Source organism: Sphaerodactylus townsendi, linkage group LG05, assembly GCF_021028975.2.
Source record: "Sphaerodactylus townsendi isolate TG3544 linkage group LG05, MPM_Stown_v2.3, whole genome shotgun sequence".
NCBI lineage: Eukaryota > Metazoa > Chordata > Lepidosauria > Squamata > Sphaerodactylidae > Sphaerodactylus > Sphaerodactylus townsendi.
Window position 1 is genome coordinate 76,502,103 of NC_059429.1, and position 20,890 is coordinate 76,522,992.

The 20,890-nt window shown below is 44.4% G+C and overlaps 1 long non-coding RNA gene across 1 annotated transcript; it reads left to right on the top strand.

Annotated features, from left to right (window-relative positions):
• Window positions 1-386: 386 nt before the first annotated feature.
• On the top strand, window positions 387-8,480 carry LOC125432962. Its single transcript, XR_007244574.1, has 2 exons — window positions 387-533; window positions 7,891-8,480. It is a non-coding gene; the product is annotated as an uncharacterized LOC125432962 (long non-coding RNA).
• Window positions 8,481-20,890: the final 12,410 nt, after the last annotated feature.

Here is a 20,890-nt window from a genome sequence, read left to right on the forward strand (position 1 = left end):
AGCTCTTGGGGCAGGTGGCAGTGGGTGGATGTTCAGATATCATCATCATCTGGTTCATGGGGGACAGTTGTTACATGAAATATAAACATTGCCCCTGTTGCAACTACTTCTCACACCTTTCCAGATAAAGGTAAGGGTGAGGGTTGTGAAATGGTATCATTGTCACCACTGTGGGCAGCCCTTTTGGGGGCTGGGGCATCATTACTGGGCCAGAGACCTCTGCTTGACAGGAGAACCAGGATGGCTGCTCGGGTCAGTACAACCTTTCTCTATTTACCCTTTATGCACCTCCTCCAGAACTGGCTACGCTCCCAAAGAGATTTTTCCATGATTGATGAAGCCTGCCTCACCGGACTGCATTTGTGATGTTAATTTGGTTGGTGCTCCCTCCTTGAACCCTACGCATGTGCCATTTACCTGCTGAAGAGAGAACACACCCTGACAAAAAAGGGGGTTGCCAGGGTTCAGCATCTCCCAGGAGAATGCACATTTCTTCTACATTTCCTTTGCTGTCCAATTATTTCATATGCAATGTAAGAAGCATCAAGAATAATCTCACACTTGTTCCAAATAAATAGATTGTGGGTATCCTGTATGATAATTCCAACATACATTGCCATGCTTTTCCTGCCTGTTGGCAAGGTGTTGCATTGAAATCATCACAGTATTGATGAACTTGGCACCATTCCTCCTTTTGTCAAATGCGCCCAGAGGTTATAGTTTGATAATTTTGTTTGATAATTTGTTTGATAATTTTTGCATTTATTCATCTCAGTCTCAGCTGCTGCCAAAATAGAAAAGGATTTAAGTAATAATTCTGAACTAAATTATGAGCTGTACAGCTTTCGTGTTTCCCATTCTCTGGCCCTGTCAGATACCGCTGCTGTTGTGCTACTATGGATTGTTATATACCAACTGGACTCCCAATAGGGGCGGTATGTAGTGTTTATTGATTCCATTCTGCTTTCAACCCCTTATTTGCGGTGATTACACCCAAGACGATACAAGCAAAAGTAATGTAAGCACTTTCCCCTTTCTGGTGGTGCTTACGTCTCAGAATTGCATAGAGCAGAACTGGCGACCATTCTGATCCTCATGTCACTCAGGCATAGCATATCTCTCCCTAGAAGCCGAGTACTATTTTAGGGCCCCCGTGGAAATTACTTCCATTTTCAAATTTGCAGAACCTTTTTTGGGAGATGAGGGGAGATCAGTGAACTCTTAACTGCTGATTAGATAGCTTCATCTGACATGTTTGTCATACTTCACTCATCTGTTTTTGTTGGCATAATTTGTTTCTGTTCAGTTTTATGTCATTGATGGGGTGGGGTGGGGTGGGGAGGTCAGCAGACTCAGCATACAAATGTTTACAAAACTACCTAATACTTCAGTGCCTCCAGTGCCTACCTAATGCTTGCAGTGCCTAATGATCAGCATGACGTGACAATTAACTGCACTTTCCCTATTCTCCTCTGTTTCCCTCTGGGAATAATTATTATTCCATTCTCTGATTCTATTTCTAGTGTATGATTGCAACATTTATTCAGACAACCACACACGGAATAAGAACAGCAAAGTGTTTGTGAAAGAAGGAAACCCATTACAGGGAAATTAAAGGGCTATAAGGATGGTTGGAGGCCTGCAGATATGAGACAGAATGGAATTGGGGATATTTATACATTATGGAATATTAAGACGTTTACATCTCTTTCAAATAAAAATGTTGCCCCAGTTCACCTTGTTGCAAAGAACATGAGCAAGTAGATATGTTACTCAAAATAACTGGAGTGGTGTGAATGAGCCTACCCATTCATGGGCTTGCCTCAAGGACCATTAGCTTATCAACTCAAATCCAGGTAAAGCACAATCCAAAAATTTTAATATTGAAATTTTAATGCTAACGTAAAGAAAAGCATTACACAGTGCAATGTCAGGTTCTCCACTGGATACCTGTTCATACACACAGGTAAAATAGGGACACAGGATGTACTCTCTGATTCCTCCCATGACTTTCCAAAATCAATGCGGTTAGGAACCATGAGCCAAGTGTAAAGTTGGGGTTGATTCTTGCTTTCTGATCATCAGCCTGGCCTTGGCAACATTCCTCAGACTGGGCTGTGTGCCCAGGATTTTGGTTATCATAACCTTGCTGCCTATCTGTGCTTACTATATGCGTGTGAAGTCTTACTTTCTGTCTGCGTGAGAATCTACGTTTCAGGGGGGAATCTGCCGGGTGTTGTGGGCGGGGGCCAGAGAGCTCGTAAAAGCAGCGTTTTGGTGGGGAAAGGTCAGAGTCTGCATTCCATGTATTGTGCATCATGGAAGTTTAAGAAATAAAGAACTGCTGAAGTTACTTTGATTCTAGTCCTTTCAGGTCCCTTACATTATGCATACTCTCTCAATTTTTTCGGATTGACCGTGGTCCTCAATTGGCCACCCATCCGATCCTGTTGGACTCTGATGTCTTTTGACATGCTGAAGTTGGGATTCCGGGGTCCCTTGAATTCGGAGTACGAGGAGGGTACGGTAGCCCCCAAAGAGGGCTTCGTCTCTTCTCTCCCGACATCCGCTGAACCAGAGGAGCTGGCCGAATCCATCTCCCTGGTGGCTCTTTCCAGGCCCCGGCTTAGCCGAAGCCTGGCTTTCCTCCAATTGCAGGAGCAAGTGGACGAGGCTACCTTGATGGCCAGACGCACGGTGTCTACCGAACGTCTGGAGGTTCGTCAGGATTTCTGTGACCCAGGTGGCGGAGTGTCGATGGATCGTGCCCCTCGAGAGCGGCACATCACCACCTGCCAACATGTGGATTATAAACCGGTGATGTGAACAGTCACCGAAGAAATCGGATTGTCGACCATCCATGGTGACACCCAGGAGTCTCTAGAGAAATTCTTGGATCGTTACCTTGAGGAACCTCCTCCTGAACACCAATGGCAGAGCACCGGGGCGCGCCCCAAGGGGACTACTCGCTCGTCAGCTCCCCGGGATTCCATGGATTTAGCCCTACCGGTGTCTGAAGACGCGACCAAGGGCATAATGGACTTAACACGCAAATCCCGAGTCCGACTTTCTTTCGCGGAAGATGCCCGCGATCGACAACCACCGGATCCAGACGAACTTGCAGGGGCTGCCGCCTTACCTGAAGGGGAGTTGGCGCAGCCCCTTGAACCAGAACCAACCCGATGGGCCGACCAACTTAAGGCTCTCGAGGCCGCTAAACGCGATTGGCAACTGGAACGGGAAGCCCTTATGGAGGAACGCCAACAGCAGCGCCAAGAATTTGAAGAGGAACTGGCCCAAGAGAAGGAGGTCCTTCGCCAGCCATTTCTATGTGATCTTACAGTCCAGGATAAGGTGATGGAACAGTCCAGGCTCGACCTTCAACGTCAGAGGGAAAGCTTGAAAGCCCTTCACACCCAGGGTGAGGTCGACTCTGCGATGCATTAGGCCGAACGTGTAAGATTACAACGTGAAAGAGACGCCCTGGATCAACAACGGGATGTACTCGCGCGTAAGGAGAGGGAACTGGCGGAATTAGAAAGAGTTCTCTGGATGGACAGGTTGCCAACTTTACCGGCAACCCGGTCTGCCCCAACCGGAGCAGACGCTACAACGAGGGCTTGACCCCCCGTCGCCGCAGCTCCTCTAGTCGACGTGGTGGATCCATCTCGTAGAGCAGTCCCCCAGCCGCAACCCAGGATTATCCACCCCCCGGGACCACTCCAGCCGCCGCCTGCACCAGTTCAGCCGCCACATGCCCCAGTTCAGCCACCGCTGGCTCCAGCACCCGTTCCTGCACCACGAATTGCACCGGCTCCGGGTAGGGGCTATCCTAGACCTCGCATTCCAGCGCGTTTTGATGGGACCGCTTCCAAGTTACCTTACTTTATCCTACAATTAGATGCCCACATGCAGGAATTCAATGATCTTTATCGATCAGAGGCGGAAAAAATTCGAGACATCGGATCTGTGTTGGATGGAGAGGCTGCTGAATGGTTCGTGGAGTTGTATGAATTGGGTGCTGATGAACGTCAAACCGTAGCTGAATTGCTCCAAGGGCTCCGACTTCGCTTTGAGGATAAAGATGTGGTCAATAAGGCCAGTAAGACTCTTAAAACCATCAAACAAGGCAACCGTCCTTTTGCTGACTTGCCCAGGAGTTCCGAGCAGCGGCCAGTAAACTTCCTGATTGGCCGGAACGCATGAAATGTGAATACTTCTATGAAGCTGTGGATCCAGAGATCTGTAAATGGGCGGTGATGCTCCAAGAACCACGTACTATAGCAGAATGGATTGAAGTGGGCAGTGCCATCGCTACTCGTCTTACTCGTTCCAACGCGCCTTCGGGAAAACAACCGAAACAACCAACAACCAAAACAGTCACTGCCCCAACAAAAAGAACAAGCGGGGGAGCACTGACCACCAAGTCTACGTCGGATCGTCGCCGTCGTCTGGGATTATGCCTCTATTGCGGGGGTCCTGGACATATGGCAGCCAACTGCCCAAAGAAGCCAAAAGCCCCCACTCCAGCTCCACGCAAATTTACCGCTAAAACACCCCGCAAACCGGGACCAAAAGGCCCTCAGGGAATGTCAAAGGCGGTCGTGGAGGAGGACTTGGAGGAAAGTGAAGACAGTGCTGAATCGGGAAGCGCTGTAAGCCTTTCGTCGGCCCCTTTGGAGGAGAATTCCGCTCCAGACGCGGTGAGTGACGGAGGTGTCCCCATAACTATTATGACTTCTCTGGCCAACCCTGCTAAACACACACGCATCCTTGCGTGCGCCCTGATAGACTCTGGTTGTTCTCACTGCCTGATGAGACCCCAAGTGGCTGAACAATTGGGCCTCGAGCGGATTTGCCTTAACCAAACCCATCTTGTTCACTCAGATGGATGGCAGTCCACTGGGAAGCGAAGGTCCCGCACGTTTTAAAACTCAACCAGTACTCCTACGTTGTGCTGAACACTGGGGAAAACGTAGTTTCATCTTAGCACCGGTCGCCAAACATCCCATAGTCTTGGGTATGCCCTGGTTACTGACCCATGAGCCAACTATACAATGGGGCCAGCGCATCGTCCGCTTTACTGACCCTCCTTGTGGGGATCATATGCATGAAGGGGAACCGCCGGGGGACTGTCCAGAATCCCCCAATTGTCCTCACCCTACAGCTCTCAAGGCCTCCCCCAGCTCTGAGATAGAGGGCATTCCCAGGGTCTATTGGGAGTTGTCTAAAGTGTTTGAGGAGCAGGAATGTGACCAACTACCCCCCCCCCCATCGTGACACGGACTGTAAGATCCTGTTAGTCCCTGGAGGCCAACTTCCCAAGGGTAGGATATATCGCATGAGTCCTACTGAGGAAAAAGAACTCCGTGCCTTCCTGGATAAGAACATAGCTCGAGGATTTATCCGTCGGGCTACAAAAAGTACCTACGCCGCTCCTGTACTGTTTGTTAAAAAGAAGGATGGTACCCTTCGGCTGTTCACAGATTATAGAGGACTAAATGCAGTCTCTGTCTCCAATAAATACCCATTGCCTCTCATTAAAGATCTCCTAGATGCTTTGGGGACGGGCCGGATTTTTACAAAACTTGATTTACGGGAGGCCTATTATAGAGTACGGATAGCAGAAGGTTTTGAACATTTAACTGCTTTCAACACTAAATTCGGGCAATATGAATACCTTGTAATGCCTTTTAGATTATCTGGGGCCCCAGGGGCTTTCATGTCTCTCATTAATGATGTGCTACAAGAATTCTTGTTTAAAGGAGTGGTTGTTTATTTGGACGATGTACTTATATATTTGCAAACGGAGGAGGAGCACGTTTGCCTGGTTTGAGCCGTGCTGCAACGTCTCCTCGATAATTGCTTGTTCGTGAAGTTGTCTAAATGTGCCTTCCATCATACCTCCATGGATTATCTTGGTTATCGAATATCACCAGATGGCTTGGAAATGGACCCAGTCAAAGTGGCTGCTGTACTTAATTGGCCCATTCCAACCCCCCGAAAAGAACTACAGTCCTTTTTGGGATTCGCCAATTTCTATCGGGATTTTATTCCTCAATTTGCCGAACTTGTGTTGCCCCTCACTGACTTACTCCGAACAAAGGGTAAAGGGCCATCTGCTTCTAAACCTGGGGCACCTCTCCCTTGGTCCCCTGCCTTTCAGGACTCCTTTCACCTACTCAAAACAGCCTTTACCACAGAACCTGTGTTAAAACACCCAGATCCCTCCATGCCATTCGTTGTGCATGTGGACGCTTCAGACAAAGCGCTGGGGGCAGCCCTTCTGCAGAAAAATAAAGACAATAAATTAGTCCCGTAGGCTTACTTGTCCAAAAAATTCTCCGGCACGGAGCTCAACTGGACCGTAGGTGATAAAGAAACGGCTGCCATCAAAGAAGCGCTTAGCACTTGGCGGCATTGGTTGGAAGGGGCTACCCATCCCTTCCAAGTCTGGTCGGATCATAAAAATTTGGCAGCCCTATCTACCCCTCTCAAAATGTCTGCTAAGCAGTTGCGATGGGCTGACTTCTTTTCCAGATTTTCCTTCTTAGTTCTTTTTTTCCCTGGCAAAAGTAATAGACTGGCGGATGCGCTCTCCCGCCTACCCAAGGGGCGGATACTTCCTTGCGAGCTATTCCCCGTACTATTCTCTCGCCTTCACAACTGGGATTGGCGGTCACCCTATCCCAGACGTCCGCGCCCATACCGCCCCCTTCACCGATCATTCCCGATGTCATTTCGCCCTTTCTGCATCATTTGGAAGAGGTGGGACAGCGAGACGTCCCAGCGGAGGATTCAGATCCCCTCCTACAGCTCAAAGGGGGGGGTCTGGAGAGGGGGTGAATGTTGGTACGTCCCGCCGACATTACGTAAACAAGTCTTACTTGCTGGCCATGATGCCAGACAAGCTGGACATTTCGGATTAAAAACGCTGCACCTGCTGCGACGTCAATTTTGGTGGCGCACTATGTGCAAAGACATTGAAGCATACATAAAAGGCTGTCCCACATATGCTGAAGCCAAGTCCATCCCTGGCAAACCTCATGGGTTGTTGCAACCCATCCCAGCAGCATCCAAGCCCTGGCAAATAATATCCATGGATTTCATTACGGATCTCCCGGAAAGCCATGGAAATACTGTGTTGTGGGTGGTTGTGAACCTTTTCTTGAAGCAGGCGCATTTTATTCCATGTCCCACCATTCCCTCGGCCCCCAAATTAGCCAGATTGTTTATTCAACATATCTACTGCCTGCACTCTTCACCAGAGAAGGTAATTTCTGACCGCAGCCCCCAGTTTGTATCTAAATTTTGGAAAGCGTTCCTGGAGCTTCTGGGAACCACCTCCGCGGTCGCTGCCCCGTACCACGTGCAAAGTGACGGCCAGTCGGAACGGATTAACAGAACACTAGAACAGTATCTTCGTTGCTACACCAATTATCACCAGGACAATTGGTTCGAACTGTTGCCTTTTGCTGAGTACGCCTATAATAACGCAGTGCACAGTAGTACCAATACAACTCCATTTGAAGTGGTGTAGGGATGTTCCTTCCCTCCTTTGCCCCTTCTCCCAGATCAGGCTTTGCAGCCTCCGGAGTTTGGCGAATGGATCCGGTCATTGGCTGAGGGCTGGAAGTCGGTGTCATCATCACTTACACAAGTGTCAGAATCGCAAAAAACACAAGCAGACAAACATCGATCTGAATTTCCCTTACAAGTCGGGGCATGGGTTTATTTGTCCACAAAGAACCTCAGAGATGTGCACAAATATTCCAAGCTTGGCAAGAAATTCATAGGGCCCTTTCGGATTAAACAAGTGATCAATAATGTGACTGCTCGATTGGAATTACCCAACTCATTGAGTAACATTCATCCTGTGTTTCATTCTAGCTTACTCAAGCGGGCTCCAGATTCAGATGCTTGGCGCGACCCATCGGAAGCACCCCCACCAGTAATTATTGACAGGCACAAGCACTACGAGATCGACGCCGTCCTTGACTCCCGCTACTCACGCAAACGCTTACAATATTTAGTCTCTTGGGTTGGATACCCTTCTGGCCATAATCAATGGATTTATGCTGAAAATATTGATGCCCCCTCTTTAATTTCTGCTTTTCATAAGTCTTTCCCCCACAAGCCAGGAGTGGAGGGAGCTTTCTTTGGGGAGGCGGAGTGTAAAGTTGTGGGTTGATTCTTGCTTTCTGTTCATCAGCCTGGCCTTGGCAACATTCCTCAGACTGGGCTGTGTGCCCAGGATTTTGGTTATCATAACCTTGCTGTCTATCTGTGCTTACTATATGTGTGTGAAGTCTTACTTTCTGTCTGCGTGAGAATCTACGTTTCAGGGGGGAATCTGCCGGGTGTTGTGGGCGGGGGCCAGAGAGCTCGTAAAAGCAGCGTTTTGGTGGGGAAAGGTCAGAGTCTGCATTCCGTGTATTGTGCATCATGGAAGTTTAAGAAATAAAGAACTGCTGAAGTTACTTTGATTCTAGTCCTTTCAGGTTCCTTACACCAAGCAGCCAGGCCAGGGAAGTGTCCTATTGCTGGTCGAGAACTGGTCTACCATAAGGGTGAGGCTAAAAGTAGGGGAGGATGGAATGGAGTGGCTTGAGGTGGTGGTAGAGTTGAAAGGTGAGGATTGGGTGGTGGAGAGGGTGGAAGATGAGGTTTGGGGTAGGGGGTTGGAAGGTGTGGCTTAGGGCGGGGGAGTTGGAAAGTGGCTTGGGATGCAGGGAGAGTTAGGTGAGGTTTGGAGGGGGGAAAGTGAGGGTGGGGTGGAATGGCAAGGTGATGGTAGGGAGAGTTTAATGGAAAGAATTGGGAGTACAGGGAGGGTTGGGCAGTGTGGCTTGCGGTGAGAGGAGGGTGGAATGGGGATGCTTGGTGCGGGAAGGCATGGGGGCCCATGCGGCTTGCTGGACTCAGCCCACTGAGCCCATCAAGCAGGATAGGGCCCATAACCTCCTTGCCTGAGACCTGTGGACCTGGGGAAGGGGGGTAGGGACAGAGGCGTGCCCCATCCTGCCTGCTGGATTTAGCACACTGAGACCAGCCAGCAGGATAGGGTTCCCACCTCCCTGCTGGAGGTGGGGAGATGCGGAGGTCTTGTGCAGCCTGTGAATCAGTGGGGCCAAGACACCACTGCTCCAGGAAGGGGATGAAATGTTTCCCATTGGTGAAGGGCTCATCATCAGGACATTCCATCCCTTAGCATTTTATGATGGTTAAGATTTCAAGCACAGAACCTTATGTAATCCTACATTGAATCAATTTTATGATGACATATTTTATATTAGATTTATTCATGATTTACAGGAATGGGGGATGTGTGGAGTTATTTTTTAAATGTCAATCCTGCACCCCAGTATAAAGTTTACAGGATCATTCACATTTTGTTTTTGGATACCACAGTAAATATGGACAAGCACTGAAAACTTCTTGTCACCTTGTTCAGGAAACTTATGGACCATAATGCATACTTGCATTTTAACTCATACCACCCTCAACATTTAAAGTGCAATATCCCTCATGGGCTGTTTCTTAGAATGAAGAGGAATTCTAACATCACCAAGGACTATAAGAAGGCAGCACAATTTGTTGAGGTGTGCCTTATTAAAGAAAGGAAATCTTTGGCTCATAGTTAAGGCATTAAGACAAGAGAGTGGATTTGAGAGGGAAACTTTATTTCAAATCCAGACAAAGATAATCACCAACATACTGTCCTGTGGCTTTACATATTCTCCATTTAGCTATAGAATCAAAGAGCTAATAAACAAGTTCTGGACATTAATACTGGATATACCAGGATGCAAAGAATTACTCCATTGGAATAGATGTACCAAGAGTATCGGTGACCTACTAGTTAAGTCTGATATTAGAAAGAGGATTAAGAAATCACATATTGTGGGCAGTTTAATGCGGTTCATGCTCTGTTTGTAGATATTCTATGGAAATCAAATTTTTGAATACCCAGAGAGGAATTATAAAAGGGAAATTTTTATAATATATTTTATATCATTTTTTTCTAATTACAATTCAAAATACGTAATTCATGTTATCAAATTTGAATGTCATCTCCTTTAAGAGGGGAAAACATCTAGAGCTGTGAAATTAAGAATTTTTGAATACTTATCTTGTATCAGAAACAAGGTAGTGGAAACTTCATTAGTGTTTCATTTCCTGGAAGCTGGACATATACTTGAAACACTGAGATTCTTTGTTATAGCTATGCTAGATCCAGCAAACACAAAAGTAAATTATGTCACAACTGGAATTTTACTGTTCATAAAATTTGAAGTATTTTTCCAGAGGGGCAGGGGCAGGGGTTGGACTTACAAGGATTTATTTAATGTTACTTTAAAACTGTGACATCCAGCTGAGTCAGGTTAAACAATAGGCACTTAAGGGGTTAACAGTAAGATTAGACAAGGACATTATGTGAGCCAGGAACAGGTTGGATGGAAGCAGTGCAGTCCAAGGTCAGTAAATATGTATACTTCTCATTTGAACTATTAATTGATTTGGTTATGCAAAAAGTGTGCAGCAGTGGCGCCGAAAGATTATTTATATTTTACAAGCAATTCCTTTCCATTTACCATGCAGATATATTAATAAAATTAATACTTTGTTTCAGTATTTTATGTGGGGTTCCTCACCACCTCAGTTTTTTTTAAAATAGAGGATGCAACTTCCACAATTTGGTTTCCCTGAGCTTAGTTTAAATAATCAGGTATACTTATTAACTTGCAGTTAGTATTAGGATTGCTTCTTGCAGTTGCCCTGTCCATCTTGGGATCTTTGGTCATCTGGTGCCCCTCTCTGAGTGCATTAGGGTCTACTTATGCTACAATGGATTCCATTCCACTTGCAATTTCTGCAGCTAGAGAACAATGGTGTATAATGGCATGACAATATCAATTTGATTGATTTTTACATGCCAAATTAATATTATGGCTTAGACTGATAGGGGGATTTTTACATTGGACCAACTGATAGGTGCTTGAATGGGACCAATAGATAGGTACTTGGATCTAGCAGGAAATACTTTTCAGGAGGAGGGAAGGGCAAACCATCTCTGCTTAATCATTTACCTTGAAAACCTTATGAGTTTGGCTGCAACTTGATGGCACTCAATACCTCACTCAGTGACCTCTTTATGGGACTCTACTACAAGTCTTTCATTACTATTTGTGGTATAGACTACAGCACTGCATTATGTAATTTATTTTCAGGTTCTACTTAAGTCAGTTCTGAGGCCAGGGCTGTTTCACTCTCCAGGGTGGCTTTAGTTGGGCAAGTGTCCCAGGATAAATCCTCAGAATAGAGCAAGAAAAGAAGGTTTCTCTTCACCCCATTTCCACATTCTGTTCCACTAATTACCTTTTCCCTTCTGTAAGGGAATGTGTCTGGCATTTCCTCCCTGGTCAGGTTTTTAAATGCTTCCCCAAAGGAAAGCCCACCCTGTGCTCAGCCAGCTCCCTCTCCCCAGTCCTGTCTTGGGGAGTGACAGGCCCCTGGGCCAATAGATCCTTGTTTTAAATTGGTGAGCTCACTATCCCTTTCCCCTGGACCTTTCTAAAGAGTTGGCTGTTCCACCCAACCTTTATTAGAGCTCCCCTGGGTCTCAGTGCCCATGGTAGGAACTCAGATTGGTTACCTTCTACTGCTGAGCATGCTGCTAAGAGCCATCTGGGTTTTTACGAGCTGTCTGACTCCCAAATAGACTGTATCAAGGCCACATCCTTTCGTTGCGTGACGGACAAAGTGCACCTTCAATGAGGCTTGTGGTCTCCTGGAGTAAGAGCAAGGGCGGAGACATTGACCCCAAACATTTATTATAAAAGGCCTTGGGTAAACTTCCAATTGCAGTATGATAATAACTCTGACCTATTTTCCAGGGTTGCTATAAGATTACTGAGATAATGTAGGTGAACAGCTTTGAGCATCTTAAATATATAATTACACAGAAGTGCTAAGTATGTAAATATAGGGTTTTTGAAGTTTGTTCTCCTTCTGGAGTATCTGGTTTTCACCTTGAACAATATTCCTGCTGCCCAAGAGCTATTCTGTAGTGTGTTTTTTTAACTTGAGTGTCTGTAACATGTCAGTCAAAGTGGCGATAGTGTCTTTTATGATAGTTCAATGGCACTACGCAATAGCGGTCATTTCCTAAACACTCCAGGCTACTGATGGAACTACAAGTAGTTCTGTGTGTTTAGAGAAAATGAGGGTAAATCTCAAACGTCAAAGCTGCCAAGGGTTGATTCCATAAAGTAATAGCCAGTATATTGTGCAATGCAGCTCCCAAAATCACTGTAGGATCAATAGTTCCAAACTATTCTTGAAACCAGGATCCTTGTTGGTTCCGTGTCTACCTACCATAACCACTTTCCTTCTCATCTGCCAAGAGGTCAGTCCTCTCTTTTCCAAGTAGATCCCTCTCTTTTCCAAGTAGAGCTTGGACTACTGAGGGCATTCCCTCAAGTGCAGTACAACAACTTTGGCTGATATGTTGTGGTCGGCAGAATTGGAGAAGTCAAAATGGCAAAGTCTTGTTGTGAGGCAATCCAGAAATCATCCCTTTTTCAAAGATGTGGAGTCTTGATTTGCAGTCAGGGCAGGAATGCTCACAGGTACTCCTGGACCAGAGGGTAGCTCTGGTCTGGTAGCCCTCTCTCTCTCTCTCTCTCTCTCTCTCTCTCTCTCTCTCTCTCTCTCTCTCTCTCTCACACACACACACACACACACACACACACACACACACACACACACACACACACACACACTTTCTGTGTGTATGTGTATGGAAAACCATATTCTTACACACTAGTTTATGTCTCCTGGCACTTTTTCATATGGTCAGTGTGTGCACCAGTACACAAGATAAGATAAATATGCATTCAGTAGAAACTGATTACTTCATGTTCGGAATGAATTTTCAGGCAGCCTTCATTTAACCAAATTAATTTATTTATGTATAATAAATATATCATTATATGTAATATTGTATGGCATCATATTGCATTATAAAGTCCTTAATTCAGATAATGCAAAGTGTGACTGAATAATATCATCAGCCTTCATGGAAAGCCATCTTCCCACATTTACACCCCAGCTACAAAGCTGATGAGGAAAAAGTTGAATGTTTTTATGCATGTGTCCAGGAAGAAATTGATCACATACCTAAACAAAATGTGCTGATAGTCATAGGTGACTGGAGTGCAAAAATAGGAAACAAGACAAATTTCATTTTATTTATTTATCATTTGACTTATAAGCCGCCTCATCCCCGAAGGGGATCAAATCAAATACTAATCAAATCAAATACTATTGGAAGATTTGGGAGCATGAAGTGAAATAGGAATGTGACTCATAGAATTCTGTGAAGACAACAATTTATTCATTGTGAACATGTTTCAAGCAATTGAACAGATGGTTGCATACATGGGCATCACAGAATGGCCATGTAGATTACAATCGGAGATCAAGTAGATTACATCATCAGAAGTAGAAGATGGAGAAACTCTGTGCTGGCTGTTGTGGGTTTTCTGGACTGACTGGCAGTCATCTGGTGGTTTTAGCTCCTAATGTTTCACGCACATCTGTGGCTGGCATCTTCAGAGGCATGTTGTGATAAGAATGGAATCTATTATGCCATTACCTCTGAGTAAACTGGATCACATCCCCTTTGCACTGCCACCATGTAGCAACAAGGGCAGTCACTGTTAGTAACATAACCAAGCGCTTCTGAGTTGGATCAGAAAACTCACAACATTTTAAAAAGCAAGTAAAAATCAAACAGAATACAATTTAGTATGGACAGGATACACAGAAAATAACAAAGCTAGCTCTGTAAATACTTTCTTAAATCCTACACATCATAGTTGTTCTTAAGGCCTTAGGTTTCAAAGCATAAAATAAAATTCTCTGTGACAGCAACAGGGATTTATCTATGGATAATAGTGCTTAGGGCAGGCACTGAAATTGCTCCCCGTCCAAACATCTGACACCTATTTTTTAGATAACTTTACCATAATATCAGCTCAAAAATACAAGTCAATCTTATTAATCTTTTAATTAACAAATTATGGCACTACATGAAAACTATAGCTGTACCTTCCTTGCTTTCACAGGTGCAAATTGGTCTATATTGTGATCAAAGTCAGGGTTTTTTTAGTTTCTTTTTCTACATTCAGTAGAGCAAAGTCACAGAGTCTGCCCTGACTCATGGAGGTTCTCAGGTATTAAAGTATTAGTTTTAACCTGCTGAATGATCTCTCATAGGCCATTTCCCCACTGAGAAATTAAATCTAGATACAACCAGGTTTCAAAAGAAACGGCACCTTTTCATGGAGGTTTCACCCTCCCCATTGTGGCATGAGTAATGAGGACATCCATCTCAATCACGCTTTCAAACAGTGCAGCAATCCCCACTACTGCGTGATCAAACACATGATCTGCTTAGCGACTCTTCCTTCCTCGTCCTGATTGACTGTCATGTTGCCATGTTGGGGTGGGAACTTTTTTTTGGCACGGAAAAAAACGTGTTAATGTGAGCACGTAAGCGCATATGCACAGCATCACTGCCTATATTGTGCCCACGTTGAAGTGAGTACTGTTCTTTCATGCACACGTTTAAACAAGTAATATTCTCTTGTGCACACATTTCAGCAGTACCTGTTCCCTTGTGTACACGTTACAACAATAGACTCAGCTGACACGAAACAAAAAAAGAGGCTGCGTGTGCATTGCACACAGCCCGCAGTGATCTGATTGGCCGGAAGGCCCCACGTCACTCTGTATGGCAGGAAAATTGAATCCACATTCAACCCCCGATCCTGCCCTCCGATCTGGATTCATGTTTTTTAAAAAGGTGCACATCCATACAGATTCTTAAAAAACACGTGATAAGAGGAAGACAGAGCACCAGAACTGGGATGAATGTGTGTTCGGCGATCAGGCTGTGAGGAGTTCGTTGTGAAACCTGGATATTTTGCGTGAGTATCATGCGATTAATCAGCAGTGGGGATTCCACCATAGCTGGCAATGGAAACTGTGATGGTTAACATTTTCTGAACAGAACTTCTCTCTCCCCTCACTTTGGAACTTGTCATGAAAAGCAAAGCAAAGCAAAACAAAACAAAACAAAAAGACTAGTGGAAAAGAAACACCCTGAAGTGTTAAACAAGAACAGCCAAAAAATATCCAAAAATATTTTTAGAACCATCCTTTTCTGTAACAAACTCACATTTCCAGTTGCAGTGTAAAACCAGGAGAACTAGGAAAGTGAAAACCTAACTGGAGTCACTAAAAACTTCATGTGTATCTTCATCAATTTTCTCCTCATATTCAGAAAATACAATATTTTCCATATGTAATGGTGATTTTATTTATTTATTTATTTATTAAATTTGTAGGCCGCCTCATCCCCGAATGGCTTGAGTATATAATTTTGAGTATATAATCATATTACACAAGGGCTCGAGTATATATTTTGAGTATATAATCATATTACACACATGGAGAATTTATAAGGGTACTTCTTACACATATGTGGAAGCATGGATTTTGCATATTGTTTAAATTTATATTAGGGTTAATATTAATTATGCAAAAATCCTTTAATTTTCCTTCAAGTCCATGAAGATAGAAGTGTAAGGAAAGCTTTCAGAGTCATTTATATGTATATAGGAAGACAGAGGTGTGTGTGCAAATAAGCCTTTGTGTCAGTTGTGGTGGGTTTTCCCAACTGTGTGGCCGTGGTCTCGTAGATCTTGTTCCTAACGTTTTGCCTGCATCTGTGGCTGGCATCTTCAGAGGTGTATCACAGAGAGAGGTCTGTTACACGCTGTGTCTAGTGAGAAGGGAATGTTTAGTGGGGTATATATTGTTTAGTGGGGTATATATTGTCCCAGGGTGGGGAGCCAATCAGTAAGTGTTTGGGTGGAACTTGCTATGCCAAGGTGTGGTTGTGTGCATTGTATTGTGGGTGGGGTTATCAGTCCATTTACATAGTAGTCACACTTGCATTCCCTGCAGCAGCAGCAGTATTGGTGAATGCAAATCCTGCATCAGGGTGGAGTCCATTGTCCATTAATTTAGCACACCCTTGGCCTTTGATTCTGGTGTTTTTAAGTACTGGTAGCCAAGCCTTGTTAATTCTCACGGTTTCTTCTTTCTTGTTGAAGTTGTCTTGGTGTTTGTGAATTTCAGTGGCCTCCCTGTGTAGTCTGACATAGTAACCTTACGAATTGTCCAGAATTTCAGTGTTCTCAAATAAAATGTTATATTCAGTTTTGTTTAGGACATGTTCTGCTACTGCAGATTTTTCAGGATGGTTAAGCCAACAGAGTATTTCATGTTCCTTAATACGAGTCTGAATGCTGCGTTTTGTGGTTCCCATGTAGACCTTTCCACAGTACAGGGTATGTGATAGACTCCTGCAGAAGTGAGGGGGTCTCTCTTGTCCTTTGCTGAGCATAGCATCTGCTGTATTTTCCTGATAGGTTTGAAGATGGTTTGTAGGTCATGTTTTTTCATCAGTTTCCCTATTTGATCTGTGATTCCCTTGATGTACGGTAGAAATATTTTTCCTGTGGTGGGCTGTTTCTCCTCAGTTCTCTGGGTTTATCTTGGCCTTAAAGCTCTTCCAATTTCTGTTGTGGAGTAGCCATTAGCCTGCAGAGCCCAGTCTAGATGATTGATTTCATCAGGGAGGAGGTGAGGTTCACAAATTCATTTTGCACAATCTGCCATAGTTTTGATTATACCCCTTTTTTGTTGTGGACGGTGGTTGAAGTTTTTATGTAGAGACTGGTCTCTGTGTGCTGGTTTTCTGTATACTGTGCAGCCCAATTAGTGGTTGGGTCTGCGAAAGACCAAGACATCAAAAAAAAAAGGCAGTTTTCCTTCTTTTTCAGTTTTTATGGTAAATTGGATGTTTGGGTGGATGCTGTTAAGGTGGTCCAGAAACTTCAGCAGTTCCTCCTTGCCACAGCTCCAGATTGTAAAAGTGTCATTCACAGATTGAAACCAAGTTGCAGGTTTCTGGGTACTGTTTTGAGGGCTTGTTTCTCAAAATGTTCCATATAAAAATTGGCAATCACCAGGCTGAGGGGGCTTCCCATGGCTATCCCATCTGTCTGCTCATAGTAATCCTTGTCCCATTGGAAGTAGCTGGTTATTAGGCAGTGTTGAAACAAAGCTGTGATGTCGTCTGGGAAAATCTGGCTGATGAGTGCGAGTGTGTCTTTCACTGAAACTTTGTGAGACAATATAGAAGCTGATAAGTCTGTCGCTAGGGTTGAGATGGATATTGCTAATTTTTTTTATGAAGTGGGCTGAGTTTTTAACATAATGCGTTGTGTGTCCAATGTGGCTTTGTAACTGTGAAGTCAAGAATTTTGCCAGTTCATATGTGGGGGAACCAATCGCACTAACAATAAGTCTGCATGGGATGGAGTCCTTGTGGATTTTTGGGAGTCCATACAACCCGCATGGAAGAGCTTCTGGCTTTCAGAGTCATTGCCCTTGTAATTTGCCTGATGTTGGAATAACATGTCGGTCCGTGAGGACACCATTTTAGAGCACAGTAGTAAAATCAAACATGTCTGAACCCATGGTGAAACATTTTCTAAGTTGTCCTCAATGTGGTACGCATTGGAGCATGGTGCCCATCAAGTTGTTTTAGGAACTGAGTGGGGTGAGGCAGGAGTCTTGCCCAGCAAGACTTCCAATTGATTACTGAAGATTTGATTGACTGTGCAAATTTTTTAAAGCAAAGCAACAGCCACAACAGAACAAGAATTTACCCTGTGTTACTGAAGTTAAGTTGTGGCCAGGAAAGGTGTTGGTGGGTGTCTCTTGCCTTTTGGAATGTTCTCAGTACAAGTAACTGTAGAAGATACAATGACAATACAAATAAGCTATAATCAAACATTCCCAGGATGGGAAACAGTAACATGTAGAAATACCAGTATCTTGGAAATCAATGTGAGTGAAAGCAGCAGCTGGCTAAGAGAAGCAGTAGGTGACAGAGCACATGTGAGGAAGGGGGTCAGTGTCAATTTCAAGAAATGTGAGTAGTGCCAAAAGGTGGCAAAAATGACTGCCAACAAACCTAAGTGGTATAGTTTGAATAAGGCTGTAATAGGAAGAATATTACTGTCAGTCCCCTGCTCAGACAATAAAATGCTTGTAGGTTTTCAACTATTTTATTGAAGATATATGAGAGACAGAAGAAGACAGATTTGGTGAAAAGACGCCAAGCAGTTGATAATATGGATAGCATAATCCCCACCCCCACATGGGAACAGAGACAGGCAGAAATGTCCAGCCTGGAGGCCCTTCCCAGCCGCAGAACTCCAAGGTCAGAGCCAGTAGATAGTGATGCACCTACAAAAGCAAAAGCACTCCCAGACATTTCCCCCTTCCTACCAGAGCATTCTGACAATTATAACTAAAGGAAGACTATGATTGATTAATTTGAAATACGCATCTAAATTACAATAAATAAAAGGCTAAAACAACAACAAATAATATGGATAATAGTGGTCCTAATAAAAATAGAGATCTCTAGTGCAGGATCAGAGTACAAAACACAGCAGGAGCATCTGTCCTTGTCAACTTAAGTCAAATATCAATTTTATCAGGAGGTACGTCAACAAGGATACAGGAAACAAGCTATTCCTTGATCCTTGTCCCAATTCCACCCACAACGATAATGTTCAATCTCCAAAATGTAGCTCAGCAGGAAGAATTCAAGTGACTGCAGTTTATGACAGGACAGTGAAGTGAGGATGGTGGTTACCCAAGGATATGAACATAGGATAGTATCATCTATTTCACCTCCTGAGAGAATGTGCACCCAATGGCTACTGACATCTGAAGATGTTGTCTGAAGTTAATCAAGGATGAAGTCCTTGTGTATAGTTGCAAGTAACAGTATCACAGTAGGAATAATCTACACAGGTGGTTGGATGATCATGGATGCTTAAAGGTGATGTCAAGGTTGTTTTTCAGCAGGAGAGGTAATTCAGACAAGTCCAATGTAACAGACTTGCCCCACTCTGAAGGGCTGGTGTGAAGCAGGCCTGCTTAAAGAGGCCTGACAATAAAAGTAAGGCAGCAGGCCCTAATTGAAATAAAAGCAAGGTGATTGGTCGATGGAAGGCACTGTTGCCCCTGGCCAATGTAAGGGGGTGCTAAAACGCTGCTAGATAAACAGAAAGACAGAGAGAGCCTGTCAGACAGTTCTTTGTTGGGAGTTCTGAAGAGAACAGCTCGTGTTCAGAGAGCAGAGTCTGTGGAGTGGGGTCTCTCTGCTCTATCTCTGGTGTAAAGGAATTCTGGTCTAGCTCAGACAGCTGGCAGGAATCTAGTGACTCTCCTCAAGCGAAGGAAGCTTGTGAGAGGAAGGAAGGCACTGGCTTTTGGTGCAGAGTGAAGCGCCGGCCAGAGGCTTGTCAGTAGACACTGACCAGACCTAGGAGTCTGTCCTGCCCCTGTACAACACCAGTCTGGGAAAAGCCCGATCCAGTGGCAGTGAGGCCAGTTTGGGAGTAGTGTGAGAGAGGGAGGCTTTGTATGCCAGAATCTCACAGGGCATAGACTGTGTGTGTGTGTGTATTCAGTGGGTTGTGGATCAGAAAGGACTAGTGTCTGTCTGTGAGGAAAAGCGAAGTGTATAAAAGCCAAGTTGTTTCTGAAGAGACACCTGCGTGTGTCGGTGTATGTGTGTGAAACCTAAATAACAACTGAAGCTCTGTAACTTTTAAGTGAACCTCTGTGAAACCATCAAGCGTTAGTACCTTTCTGAGCCAGTTTAAGAAGCCTTTCTTTTGTTTTTAAAATAAATTTAATTCATTGTGTTCAAGTTACCCTCGTGCCAGCCTGCGTTTGTGTGTGAGAGGTTGAAGAGTGCCTGTCTGAGAGACTAGAATCCCAGCCAATTTTGAGTTCCCTCCATTTTTGTACATGGGACTCTGAAAGACATTCCCCTCAGACCAAGAGCAAATGTGAGGTGGGAACCTTTATTATATTTGGCAGCCAGCAGCAGCTTTGGGATTCCTAGTTCCTTCTCTTTAATGGTGGCAGCAGAGTAAAAAGATCCCTGAACACTAGCCTGGGATATTTTGGGTGGCCAAGGAAACCCCACTGGTCAGTGTAGTGGGAACCTTGATTGTAGGCCACCCATCCTGTTACAATTGGTGGCTAGAGGTGGGATAATATCTCTCCCTCGCCTGGAATATAAGCGGGCCCTTTACATCCAACTTAACATAATGCTCTTTCTTTGGATCAGATGATAGATCAACAGTTGCTTACATTTCCAAGCTAATTTCTGATTCAGTTTTGAACCCAAGGCATGAAGTCTAAAGTGTGGGGCTGCCTTCCACTGACACAAAAGTTGGAAAATCCTTATGCACTGAGAGAGGGCTCCTTGCACCAGAGGAAATTGCTACTGCTATGAGAACAAATCTATGGGATCCAAACCCAAATTTTATTGCCATCACTGACACCTGTTCTCCATTGATTTGGCTCATTTGTTAACAATAGGATGTTTTGGAGGACATTGATTCACAGGGTCACCATGAATCAGATGTGACTTGATGACAATACACACACACCCCTTCATTTTTCTTCAGGTATTGTTAGAGGTTTTTTGCTTTTAATTATTTTTTGTCCTTCTGACATATTTTATGTAATTTCTTCTCTCAAACTTCTGTCACAGATTAGAATCCATTTACCAACTTCAAAATAAGTCTTCACTATATCCCATTGCTACAATTAAAGTTAAAATGTTGGGTGTGGCGGGGAGAGGAACAGGAGTGGCTTCAAATGTGTTATTTCCATTGGAAGGAAACAATGCAAAAGTTAAAACAGGAGTGGCCTT